The 13,774-nt window shown below is 39.5% G+C and overlaps 1 pseudogene; it reads right to left on the bottom strand.

The window, feature by feature from the left end:
- Nucleotides 1-13,132: 13,132 nt before the first annotated feature.
- LOC147497934 (secreted RxLR effector protein 161 pseudogene) lies at nucleotides 13,133-13,549 on the bottom strand (annotated as a pseudogene).
- Between the last annotated feature and the right edge of the window lie 225 nt (nucleotides 13,550-13,774).

The following is a 13,774-nucleotide window of genomic DNA, read 5'->3' as shown; positions in this document are numbered from 1 at the left end:
ATTGTGCCACTACATTTTTCTTTCTCTGTATAATATATTATGTTACCACAACTTTCTATTCCAACAATCCAGCCCTAATTTTGCTCACGGTTCTCAGGTAATTCCTTTCTTTATCTATTTTTACTTCAAGGACTAAGTATCATTCAGTTTGGGGGTACTTTAAACCTGTAGAAAAAAATTAGGCAATTTGTAGGCTGAATATAGTTTTTATTTTCTTGTTAGTAAATGTGCTTAATAACAAAGTATTGTTTTCTTTTCAATGATGAAAATTGTCTAGAAGTCTCACATTAGCATTCGAATTAGGATTCGTTTTTAAGAAACTTTAGATAATACGTACACAATCATTTTTACATCTTTCCATGAATATTCATGCATTGAGTATCATCGATTGTACATAGCAGTAAGTTTTTGGAACCCACGGTTAGTCTACTTAAACTATCAATCCTGTGAGAATCTAACCAAAAGCCTCGATATGAGTGTTTTGTGAGTAATGACACAAAGGAGTAGTTTTTCCGAATAAAGAAAATCATGCGTCTACTTACTTGATCACCATTTGAACCCTAGGCGAGAATTTAGGCATTCTTTGGATCGACATAGCTAAAAATCCGTACCTGTTACAAATTTTACCGCTAGTCACTCCACTGAACCTTTCATCAAACCTTTCACTTTCACCAAAAGTTCCTTACCCATCTATTAACCCCAAATAAAAGAACCTACCTAAGTGATGAGTATGAGAAATAAGATGAAATGTAGAAAAATAAAGAGAAAGACTTGTCCCAAATAAAAGTTAGTTACTTGCTTCAGGAAAGAAAAATAGAATCAGGTTTCTTAAGTTGTTTTAAAAAAAAAAAAAAAAAATATATATATATATATATAAATATATATATATATATATATATATATATATATATATATATATATATATATAAATAAGGGTAATAAAAAAAAAAAAAAAAAATAATAAGTACAAAGGCTTAAGAGCAAAGTAGGAAAACTCAGGTAGAAGCAAGAAAAGAAAACAAGTATTTCTCGAGTGTAAATATCTTGAAGACCTTATTATCTCATACTTATCATTTTTGATCTTCCACTTCCATTTTTCTTCTACACCACCACCTAAGCCCCCTAATACCTAACAAAGACCTCTCGCTCAATTAGGAGTGGGATGGTGTGATAATAAGTAGTTGATGTGATTGATCGACCTCGGCTCCTCTGACTACCATTGAGTATGTGAGGAAACGTGTTCCCACTACACACTGGAGTTAACAAAACCTGAGTGGAAGAATTATGAGCGAATTTGTGTTTCGACACATACTTGTGAGAACCCATTTAGGTACACTCTCCAAAGGATCCAGAAACGGTCATGCTTGTGCATTTCAATGTAAAGTTCACTGTATTCATGTTCATATGTAGATGTTTTAATTATTGTATGCATATTAACTTGAGTTTCAAAGGAATTAATCCTCGTTCCCCGCTAAGGAGATGTATAGATATCTGAGATTAATTTCGGAAACAAGCTTTTGTTACTGAGTCGTTGTAGTATAAATGAAGTTTGTAAGTATCTTCTTTGGAAAACTCTCACGAGACTATAACTCGTCCACTAGGGAATTCCTAGTGGTTTAAGGCCTTGTTCCATACGGTCAATGCAACCGCACTCTGCAAAACGAGACTTAGCTTAGAATGCACAGTTTTGGCTACTTATTTGTTTTAATGTCTCTTCTTTGCTTGAGGACAAGCAAAGTGCTGTTTAGGGGTGGTGTGATAAGCACCCAAAACTGTATTATAAAACCCTATAGAGACATAACATTTCGGTTAATTTTGTGCTTAATAATCATGAAATAATCGCATTTTCATGCTTTTGCAGGTTGGAGCAACTAACGTAAAAATAATGATAAAGCCAGCATTTAAGCATGGAATAGGGAGTATACATAAGCTTTCCAATCAAGCCGATGCGAAGCCCAACAAATCCAGACTAAAGCCCAAAGACTCAAACAATATAGAATCCAATCAGAAACGAGATTACGTGCACATAAGCATCAAACTGGCGAAGCTAATATCTCTTGGACCAGGGCTCCGAATGCGACAAGTGAGCTGCTCAGATGATCAGTGCGACGAACTCTACGCATAGGCGGGAAGTTGCAAAAATGTCAAAAGACTGGACCGCCACTAAACACTGCACATGGACCTACTATGCGGGCCCGCAACAGTTAATGAGTCATCATGCAAGTCAAGACAAAGGTGCAAATAATTAGTGTAAAAGTGACACCTTGCATGTAATTAATGAGGTTAGATGAGATTAGGCGCTAATAGTAAAATAAAGCAAGGTGTCACTTTGTTTTTATTTTGTGGATAAGAAAGAAATAAATGTGTGTGTGTGTGTGTTTCACGTGGGATGGAAGGAGAATGCTCTAATATGAGAGGAAGAAAACAAAACAAAGCATTCACTCCATTTACTTCCTTGTTTTACTTTTCCTTATGCCATTCCTTGTTTAGTTTTTTAGTTTTGGTTTTAGTAAAAAGCTTGTAACATGTTAATGGTGAAAACCAACTTCTAGTTCTTGAATAAACTACTTTCTTCATTAGGTAAAAAAGGTTGTTACATCTTGTGTACTTCTTTCTCATCTCTCTTTTACATACCTTTCTTGTAGTTTTAACACAATTTTAGGATTATGAGCTAAAACCCTCCAAGGTGGAGGGTTAATGATGCTCATGTGAGGATTCGTAGAAATTTCTTAGAAATAGGATTCACTGCCTGGACTTAAGGGCGCATATAGCACACTACCCTAAAATGGTAGTGTCCGGCCAAACTTGAGACCTGGAAATTAAGAAGGACTCACGTGCGCCTCCCTTTTTATGCCTGGGCTAGCCGTGCGCGCGAGTCTTCTTTAATCTCTTATTTTCATAGTTAACATGATTATGTTGTATGAGCCCAGTAGTTGAGATGGGATTTCAGAGATGAAATCCTAGTTCAACTTCTTATGCTAGGGAAATAGACTTAGAGATGAGTTCATCTCGCTAAGGATCGACGCTCAAGCCGGTTTGGGTTTGATAATGAACCCAAAACAGCTTAGAGAAGGTAGTAATCCAATTTTAAGAGAAATTAATAAGACCTCGCATGAGTAGAATGATCCTCCACCTCTTCTTTCTCTTTGATTATCTTACAAAATTCTTAGTACTTTTTCGTTTTTGTTGTGTTTCGCATTTTAAGCGTCCGTAGGATTTAAACAACAAAATTAAACTTAGCTAGTAATGTAATATGAAACTTACTCACTAGTTTCCGTACTTAGAGTATAAGAAAGTTGTATGCTGTCCTAGAATTTAGGTTGGTTCGAATCCCTACTCGAGCTAAACGCACGAATACGTGAGTAAGGACTTGAGTCTACACCAAACGGAATCGAGATTTCATATCTTTAAAATGCAAAGTCTAGATATCAGACTACTTGTCAACACAACCTATGATGGCCAAACCAATTGATGGTGAAACACTGGGGCTATACTTAGCTGTGTCTGACTTTGCTATCAGTTAAGTTCTCTTTAAAGAGGAACAGAACGTTGAGAAACCGATCTACTTCATAAGCAAGACATTGTTGCCAACTGAAAAGAACTACTCTCACATTGAAAAGGTAGTATTGGTACTACTTTATTCAGTAAGAAAATTCAGGCCCTACTTCCAAACACATCCAATCAAAGTCCTCACCGACCTGCCACTAAAGAAGATCCTCTTTTAAGCCAACAAGACAACTCAGCTTGCATGGCAGTTTGGGCAGAAGAACTCGGTGAACACCATATTGAGTTCACCCCAAGAACCTCTCAGAAGAGTCAGGTCATTGCGGATTTTAGCAGATTTCCCAGTTGACGACCTGAACTGGGAACCAGAGGACAACACCCCATCCTCTAAGCAGAACGACCCATCCATATGGTCACTCTATGTAGATGGAGCTAGCAATCCAGGTGGCAGTGGAGTCGGAGTAGTCCTATTGTCACCAGATGGCTTTATGGTGGAAAAATCAGTTCGCATTGATTTTGCGACCTCCAACAATGAAGCTGAGTACGATGCCCTGATCATGGGACTTCGCATGGCATTAGAACTCAATGTTCAGGAGCTCAAAGTCTTTAGTGATTCACAACTGGTTGTTCGCCAGGTCGCCAATAAGTATACCACCAATAAAGGTAACCTCTCTAAATACCTTCAAGTTGTAAATAAGTTATTACTTTCTTTCAAGAAAGTTACTATACACCATTTCCTACAGAAAGAGAATCGCCACGCTGATAGCTTGGCATACCTCGCGACCCAAATATGGAACTGTGACCCTAGGAAGCTACTCATCGAGGTTATTGATAGACCTGCTTACCAAAATGAGCACGTCCTAGAAATCAGTGACCTATGCCCACTCTCTGACTCTCAGATGAGTCAAACATGGATGCAACCTATCATAGATTATATCCAGCTAGGCAAAGCACCAACAGATCGCATCAAGGCCAGACAGGTTTAATACCAGTCAGGTCGTTACTGCCTAGTAAACGGAAAACTTTTCAGATTGTCTACCGGAGGACCCCATCTGAGGTGCATAAGCCCAGAACAGGGTCAGATGATTTTTGCAGAGATCCACGAGGGGGAATGCGGAAACCATGCAGGAGGTCGCTTTTGGCTCACAAAACTATCTCACAAGGATATTTCTGGCCAAGAATGTAGATCGATGCAAAGAAGTATGTACTGAAATACATTAAGTGCCAAACATTTGGCCACAATATCATCAGCCAACTCACGAACTAATCAACATTGCCAGCCCTTGGCCATTTCACATGTGGGGCTTGAATATCATGGGCCCATTCATTCCACAGAAAAGCACATGCTTCTGGTTTGTCCTAGCTGCAACAGATTACTTCACAAAATGGGTGGAAGCGATTCCCTTGGCTCATGTCAAAGAATCTAATGTCAGAAACTTCATCTGGACTAACATCATCACCAGATTTGGCTTACCCCACATATTGGTGATGGACAATGGCTCCCAATTCAAGGGAAAAACAATCAAGGAATTTTTAGCTAAGTGAAAGATCGTTCATGCGTTCTCCACCCTCCAGTATGCTCATAACAACGGTCAAGCAGAAGTCAGTAACAAGGCAATCCTAGAGAACTTAAAGAAGAAGATTGAAAAGAAAAAGAGCCAATGGCCAACGCAGCTAAAAAACATCCTATGGGCTCATAGAACGATAGCTCATTCTAGTACAGGCGAATCACCGTTCTCACTATGTTATGGTACCGAGGCCGTCATTCCTACTGAGCTAACAGTTCTAACGACTCGATTTGAGATCGTCGAATCTGGTCAGAACGATTCCATTCTTGCTCGAGAGGTCGACTTGGTTGAAGAGCGATGCGACCTAGCAGCCATTCGAGTGGCATCCTAACACCAAACTCTGATGAAGGCATACAACAAGCGAGTTAACCCTCAAAGTTTCCAACCTGGCGACCTAGTCTTGAAGAAGACTAAGGATGACTTGAAACTGGCACTAACAAGGGAAGGCCCTTACATAATGGAACGAGTCGTTGGCAATGGAGCATATTGGATCAAAACCCAAGACGGATAGGCATTACCACATCCTTGGAATATTTTCTTGTTAAAGAAATTTTATCAATAAAAAATTCCATAGCCATGAGTTCTTTCTCTTAATACTATACATATAGTTTTTATTTGCATTAATGCACTACAATCTCTCAATGTTATTAAATAGACGCCTAACTCGCTCTCTAAGAGCAAAACGCTAACTTGAACTAAAACACTCTCAAGAGCTCAAACGTTTTCTGTGCTAAAATTCTCACTCGAGTTCAGGGCTACATAACACCATCACTTCTCACTAGTTGGGGACCTATACTTCTAGGACCGATTTAGTACAGAACGCTTTCTAAGAGCCAAATGATTATTTGAACTTAAACACTTTTCGGAGCTTAAACATTCAACAAAATAAAACGCTCACTCGAGCTTAGGGCTACACAGCTCACAGGCTACTTTGCCTTAACATTTCTCACTAGTTGGATACCTACAGTTCTAGAGTCAACTCAGTGCAGAACGCTCTCTAAGAATAAATACGCTCACTCGAGCCCTAAACGCTCTCTTGAATCAAAACGTTTGTCAATCGAGCCCAAATACTTCAATGCATCCTAAGTCTTCCTAGACAACAGGACATACATCTCCAGGTCAAAATTCCTACCAAGATATCAAAACAACATGCAACAAGCATTTAGATGAAAGTAAGCTAATACTTTGAAACAAATATGCATTTCATAAGAGCAAAATACGAACTACCTGAACATACTCAGGAAATCAGTTCTATAACGTCATCATCCCGAACTGCCTAGAACAATCCGGGAAACCAGTTCGTTTAAATACCAAAATTAAAGCGGATAGTAAAGGCGAACTGCCTAGGTTGCCCCAGGTTATTAGCTCTTAATGTATCTGGCCAATGCCACGCAACAACAATAAATAAGGCGAACTGCCCAGGCAAGCCCAGGAAACCAGCTCTATTATATCATAACAACCAATCACAAAGACAACCAAAAATAAGGGAACATTCACTTATAACTGACAAGATTCAAGAAACATTCGGCAAATTCTCAGTAACTAGGGGCTCCAGTGCATCCTCCAAAGCGGCTCCATCCAGGGTGAGATCCGAGGCAACATCATTCACAAGAGCAGGACCTTCAAATATAGGAAGAACGGTACTAGCATCTCCAATTGCGTTTAACACTGTTGCACCTCAAACCCCACGTTCTGGTTCCTCCTGTAAAGCAAGATATTTCTGCTCCAACTCGTTGTAGTCCTTGGCTAGCTCGGTTACCTCCCCAAACAGAGCCTCATAGGCATCCTTTGCCGTCTTAGCCACAGCCGTCGCCTTTTCCACGTACCCCGTGTACAATGCCACCTCATCATTTGCTTCCTCCAACGCCCTTACCAAGACCATTTTCTCTAGAGTGACCTGATCATGCTGCTTCTTCAGTTCATCAAAGCTAGCTTGGAGCAACACTTGAACGGTACGCATGTTCTCTAGTTCTTCATTCATCTTCTCTCGCTCGCCTTTTTCAGCCTTAGTGATCACAGCCAGCTTTTTCAACTTTCGATACCCAGATAGTACCTACGAAGCAGCAGTACGTCCACAAATCAATAAATCATCCTAATCATACACAGCAAAAAGGCAAGTAATACAAGTACTTACCAAGCAATATCCAAGGTCCATGGCCCTCACATTTGCGGCAAGGTCGCCCATAGCATCCAGGTTCCGCCGATCTCCATCAAGAGCGATGCTATCCAGTAAGCAACTCACAATTGGAGACGACTAGAAGCTACAGTCAGACCTCATCACGTACTAGGTTTCACCAGTATCGGGATTAACATAGGTGACCCCCGTCTCAAGAGCGCCACCCTTCCCCTTACCAAGACCGATCTTGGCACTACTCTTGCTAGAAGACTTTTCTCTTCCTCTACTAGCAGGGGGAACAACAATTACCGCAATCGTACTCTTCTCCTTCTCGAGTGGGTCTAGGTCCACATCACCCATATCGACCCTTTGGAATGACCTCACTTGGGAGCTCGAACCCCTTCAGATCACCCAACCTTTTTCCCTACAGAACAATGACTTGACTCCCCCCTCATTATGCCTTCCAGACGAGCTGCCTTGGCCACCCTATCATCATCAGCAATAGCTTTTCTCTTCAACAGCTTCCAGGTTCACGAACTGGAACACTTAGTTCATCTACGTCCACCAGAATGGGCACATGTCTCCTGGTTTGTTCCCGGGGAGTAGGATCAGAACTAGAATGGTGACCCTTCCCACCACTAAGCTTGGGCACTCCAACATCACCCCCAGAGGTCCCAGCACCTCCACAGGCCTCACCGGCCCACTCCGGTTCCTAGTCCTAGCCTCCCTAATTACAACGCCATTCCCTCTCCATGACAAACTCGCTAGACGATGCACTATCGACCTGACCACGAACCTTTTTCTTTTGACTCCTCTGCTTTAGCCTTATCCTACGACCTCCCCTTTCCACAAAGAAAGCCACTACCTCAGGCAGTTTCTCTTGCTTCTTAGCTTGACTAAGCTTAGCGAACCTGTCGATCACTCCCCGATTAGTACGACTTGTAATAGCGACCTTTACAAAACAACCAGTTCCAAGGTCAGTTCAAAACAAACAAATATTGCTCAATATACAACAAATGACACAAAAACATACCAGCAAAATTACAAACCCTAGTATGAACTGCAAACTCACTAGCATAGTAATTTCCAATTAACAACAACGGCCTTCTCTCCCAAGGCTCGTTGCTCACACCATCCAGAATGCTCAACTTCCCCATTAGTGTCTACAAACTAAAATTATTAGCATGAGATCGCTTCATAGCAAAGTGCTCAATAATATCAACAACCTCAACACGGTACCTCCGCTCTCATTCAACAGGTCGAATACTCTCAACAAACGGCAAGTGTTGCCAACGAACTGGCAAGATGCTTTCTTACAAAAGTTCAAAAAGTTAGAGTTAAGTTTCGAGAAAGGTATCCTCATGCCAGCTCACAATTGCCCCTCACAAACTACCACCCCATATCCCCGTGGGATGAACGCGTTGCTTAAAGCGTCAACGTCATCCCTTATTTCATGTATCTCCAGGTCACTTATATCTATATCATAAGAATCACTCAAATCTGTAAAACTTTCCGAAGCACGCTTATCTACATTTCTAGGGGGGCAACCCACTAGAAAAAAAACCCTCACAACGACCAGAACTACTCTCCAAAGCAACTACATATTCAAATCTTACATATTCTTCTTCACTCCCAAACCCTACCGACCCTACTATATCCTCCTCTGATCGTGTATCATCGGAATCAAACATGTTGTGAAAACAAAAAAAAAATGAAAGAACCTAACAAGCAAAGTTTAACTATCAAAACGAGAGAAGGAAAAATGGAGGAGATAGCACTAACCTGAGCACTCAATGATCTCAAAAATCTGAAGAAAATGAAACAAAACAGTAACTCTTAAGTTCCCCAAACTGTCTTATACACGCCGCCTGTTCAGTTCCCAATGCAGGCCATCATTGCACTGAACCCTAACCGACACGTCTTTTTATGTCTTGTCTTTTCGACTCCCACAAAACGAGACGGTTATTATTCCACACATATGCTACACACGTGCTAACATTTCTCTCCGGTCGCTAAAACGCATAAAAGCATTCCACCGAGATGAAATAATATTGAGGAGTAATATTCACAATCTAATGAATATCAAACATGTGTCCAGTATAGTAGAGTTAACAACCAACCTCATATCCTCGTCCTCAGAGCTCGCTTCATAGTGACTCGACTCGGGCAAGCGACCTATGCAACTCCCGTCCAGAGCAATGCACCACCAACTGATCTCATGTACTCGTCTTGCGAGTTCATTTCAAAGTGACTTAAGTACAGTAGACGATCTCGCCCAGAAGCCATCTCCTTGATACTCACTCTCCCCATCCCATAACGACTTATAATGTATGACTTTATGATTGTCATCAAGACCGAAGCTTCAGGTACGCACCACAGTAAATGCCCTTAACTGGCCATCATGGCTCGCGAGACCTGGATCTAACCTGACGCGGGAGAGCGGAAGGCGCGGGCACCTTGCCTATATAAAGAGGATGAGAAACTGCATCTGACCTGATTCAAGTCTCTCCCCAGCAGAGAGAACTTGATACGTATGCAGTTCGTCCAAACGAACTCGGTCAATTCAATCCCACACACAAAGACCTTTCTCTCTGAAGATTGCCTACATCTGTAAGGTTAACCAAATATAACCTTTACAGTAGGTTAACCAAATATAACCTTTACAGTCGTCTGTCTGCGTGTATTGTGTATGAATATTTTTTCTTTCATTCTTTTCTAAAGATTGAAGAATAACTATTTTTCATATTTTTTCTTTCTTTCCTAAATATTATTACTGAAAGATTCACTATTTTTTGGAGGACAATTATGGCATTCATTGTATTACATATTCTGAAAAAGATTTTCATCAGCAAAGTAAAATGATCTTTTCACATTGTCATATTCGGGTAATATACATTCAGACCTATGTTTTGCTGTTAGAGATGAAAGTTGATTTACCTTGATGGATTTTGAGAGTTTGTGGCATCCAAACTGTAAAGTTACTCTACATTAAAGGTCAAAAACTTTCCAAGGAAAACCCAAGAGATCACACTTCATCACAGTGCTTTCACTGTAACCATCTTCCAAGTCTAGGACTCAATCTAACAAGCATTCCTAGTTAATTCTCCTAATAATCCAATCCTATTGGAACTTTTGCAATCACATAAACAAAGAGGGCCCCAAACTAACTTTACAATTTGAAACTAGCTGATACAACATGCCAACACCCAGCCAGTCCAAAGAGGTCAGCGTGTTTGAGTTGTACTTCAGTGGAGATGTACCACTGTAGTAGCCCTTGTGGCCGATTGTTGGGTGCTTAGACCTATTTCCAACAACCCACCAGTCCTAAAACTTACTGATTACCCGAAAACTAGTAATGCTCAATTGTCTATATTGCTTTGGAGACCCATCAGGTTAAGCTCAAATCAATCTATATTGTAGGCTATCCGAAAACCACTAATGCTAAATTTTCTACATTGGTTTGGAGAGTGGAGACCCATCAGGTAGGCATTTCTGGTATTTTTAGTAGGCAGTATAAAATCATTCTTAAGATCATAAATCAGGATTTTTCAATCACATGCTAATCACATAGCAATACTCATAAATAAACATACCTTTATCCGAAATCATGCTTGCTTACGAGAATCTTTAATGGGGGAGAACTAGGTTTCTCTCTCTTAGCCTATAAACAGTAATTGTGTTTTTCGATGAATTCAATTGATTGATAGAAATCAATACATATTTATAGGTGGAGAGAGGACCTTAGTTTCCTAATTCATAAGATTTCCACTATCCATCATGGTAGGAATATCCTAATTAAAGAAAGACTTCTATTTAGTAAACCACTATAATCGGCAATTTCTAAGTAAGCCAATATACCCTATATACTCTATGGACCATATCTAGGGTTGCCGTTAGCCCGTTAATAGGAAATTCTTGTGTTTAGAATATTTCCAACAGTCTCCCACTTGGTTCATATATAAGAGGATAATATTGTTTATGGTTTAATTTAGAAAACATTAGGCGTGCATAAATGCCGAGTTAACATTTAATGGTTATCGTAAGGGGGAATTAGCGATACCCCCCACATTTAAAGATCTCTTTTGCGACACCCCCCATATTTGCAACTTCCATCAGTCAACAGTTAGTTGACCGAGTCAAACCGTAAGAAAAAAACCCAAAAACCTTAAAAAAAAATCGGCCTAATTAAATAGTGGATGTTACCAAAATACCCCTCCACGTGCCAAAGTAAGGATGATACATACTATGTAGCATACCATATTTTGGATGATACATACTATATAACATCCTGTTGATCCCCATTATCACTTGGTTCTTACCATTCTTACTGGAAGTTTTAATCTGCCAAAGTAAGGATGATACATATCCAAGTGATAATGGGGCTCAATAGGATGCTATATAGTAGCAGTAATGGGTGGTCGTGTTTGGAACAAAAGAAACCAAAAGAAGTAACGGGTGGTAGGAAAGAGCTCATGTTTGACGTAATGGGTGGTTGGAAAGAGCTCGGTTCTTTTCACAAACACTCTCCTTAAACTTACGACCCACTATTTTCACCTTATTTTTTGTTTGTTTGTTTTTCTTTTAGTAGAGGGGTGATAACCAATTCATAATAGGGCTCAACAAGATGCTATATAGTATGTATCATCCAGAAAATGGTATGCTACATAGTATGTATCATCCTTACTTTGGCAGACTAAAACTTCCAGTAAGAATGGTGAGAACCAAGTGATAATGAGGCTCAACAGGATGCTATATAGTATGTATCATCCAGAAAATGGTATGCTACATAGTATGTATCATCTTTACTTTGGCAAACCAAAACTTCCAGTAAGAATGGTGAGAACCAAGTGATAATGGGGCTCAATAGGATGCTATATAGTATGTATCATCTAGAAAATGGTATGTTACATAGTATGTATCATCTTTACTTTAGCAGACCAAAATTTCCAGTAAGAATGGTGAGAACCAAGTGATAATGGGGCTCAATAGGATGCTATATAGTATGTATCATCCAGAAAATGGTATGCTACATAGTATATATCATCTTTACTTCGGCAGACCAAAACTTCCAGTAAGAATGGTGAGAACCAAGTGATAATGGGGCTCAACAGGATGCTATATAGTATGTATCATCCAAAATATGGTATGCTACATAGTATGTATCATCCTTATTTTGGCACGTGGATGGGTATTTTGGTAACCTCCACTATTTAATTAGGTTTTTTTTTTGAGTTTTTTGGGTTTTTTTCTTACGGTTTGACTTGGTCAACTAACTGTAGACCGACGGAAGTTGCAAATGTGGGGGGTATTGCAAATGATCTTCAAATGTGGGGGGTATCACAAAAGAGATCTTTAAATGTTGGGGGTATCACTAATTCCCCCTTATCGTAAGTAGTTAATAAAATTATTAATGTGAGTCATAGCAGTTCCATGCAAATTAAGCTACATGGTTCCTTCCATGTACCACAACACCAATGATCTTCTCAAGTAGGTCTTAAGTAAGAAGTATCAATAATGGTCCAATAATGTCTTATCAAAAGATTGTTTTTGTTATCATTCATCCATTTACTTACAAGTACATAAATAATGGAAAACAGAAAATTCAGAACATTTTAAAATGAGCTCAAAATTATGTCAATGGAATAAGCACTAAAAAAAATCCACAAAATAACAATTACTGGCAACACTCAAGACCCATACTTTCAGCATGTTGCTTGAATACCTTGGGTGATAGCCATTTCGTAAGTGGATCTGCTATATTAACACTCGTACTAATGTGTTCAATAGACACTCTCTGGTTCCGAACTTCTTCCTTGACTGAAAGGTATTTCATTTCCATGTGCTTAATACCTTTAGAATACCGATCATTTTTTGAAAAGAATACAGCTGCGACATTATCACAATGAATTCTCAATGGCTTAGATATAAAGTCCATAACTCTAAGTCATGAAATGAAATTCTGCAACCATAATCCATGAACTGTAGCCTCAAAGCATGCTACAAATTCAACTTTGATAATAGATGAAGCAATCATAGTTTGCTTTGCACTTTTCCATGAAACTGCTCCTCCAGATAAAAGGAACACATAACCAAAATTGTTTTTCCTACTATCTACACATCCACCAAAATCTGAATATGTGTAACCAACTACCTCAAGATGGTCAGCTTTCCTATATGTGAGCATATAATCCTTTGTCCCTTGCAAATACCTTAGCACTTTCTTAGCGGTTTTCCAATGGTCAAGCCCTGGATTGCTTTGATATCTGCCTAGCATGCCAACTGCAAAACTAATGTCTGGCCTAGTGCAAACTTGTGCATAGATCAAACTCCCTATAAGAGAAGCATAAGGGATATCTTTCATTTGTTCTCATTCCAATTCATTCTTGGGACATTTACTTAAGTTGAACTTATCCCCCTTCTGAATTGGAACAACATTTGGATCGCATATTGACATGTTAAATCTTTCCAAAACTTTGTTAATGTAAGCCTTCTGAGACAATCCCAACAATCCACGTGATCTATCACAAAATATTTCTATTCCTATCACATAGGATGCCTCACCCATATCTTTCATTTCAAAGTGTTT

The sequence above is a fragment of the Coptis chinensis genome, chromosome 5 (assembly GCF_015680905.1).
Source record: "Coptis chinensis isolate HL-2020 chromosome 5, ASM1568090v1, whole genome shotgun sequence".
In the NCBI taxonomy this organism is placed as follows: domain Eukaryota; kingdom Viridiplantae; phylum Streptophyta; class Magnoliopsida; order Ranunculales; family Ranunculaceae; genus Coptis; species Coptis chinensis.
The sequence above is the reverse complement of the archived record's forward strand: the minus strand, read 5'-3'. Positions and strand labels throughout refer to the sequence as shown.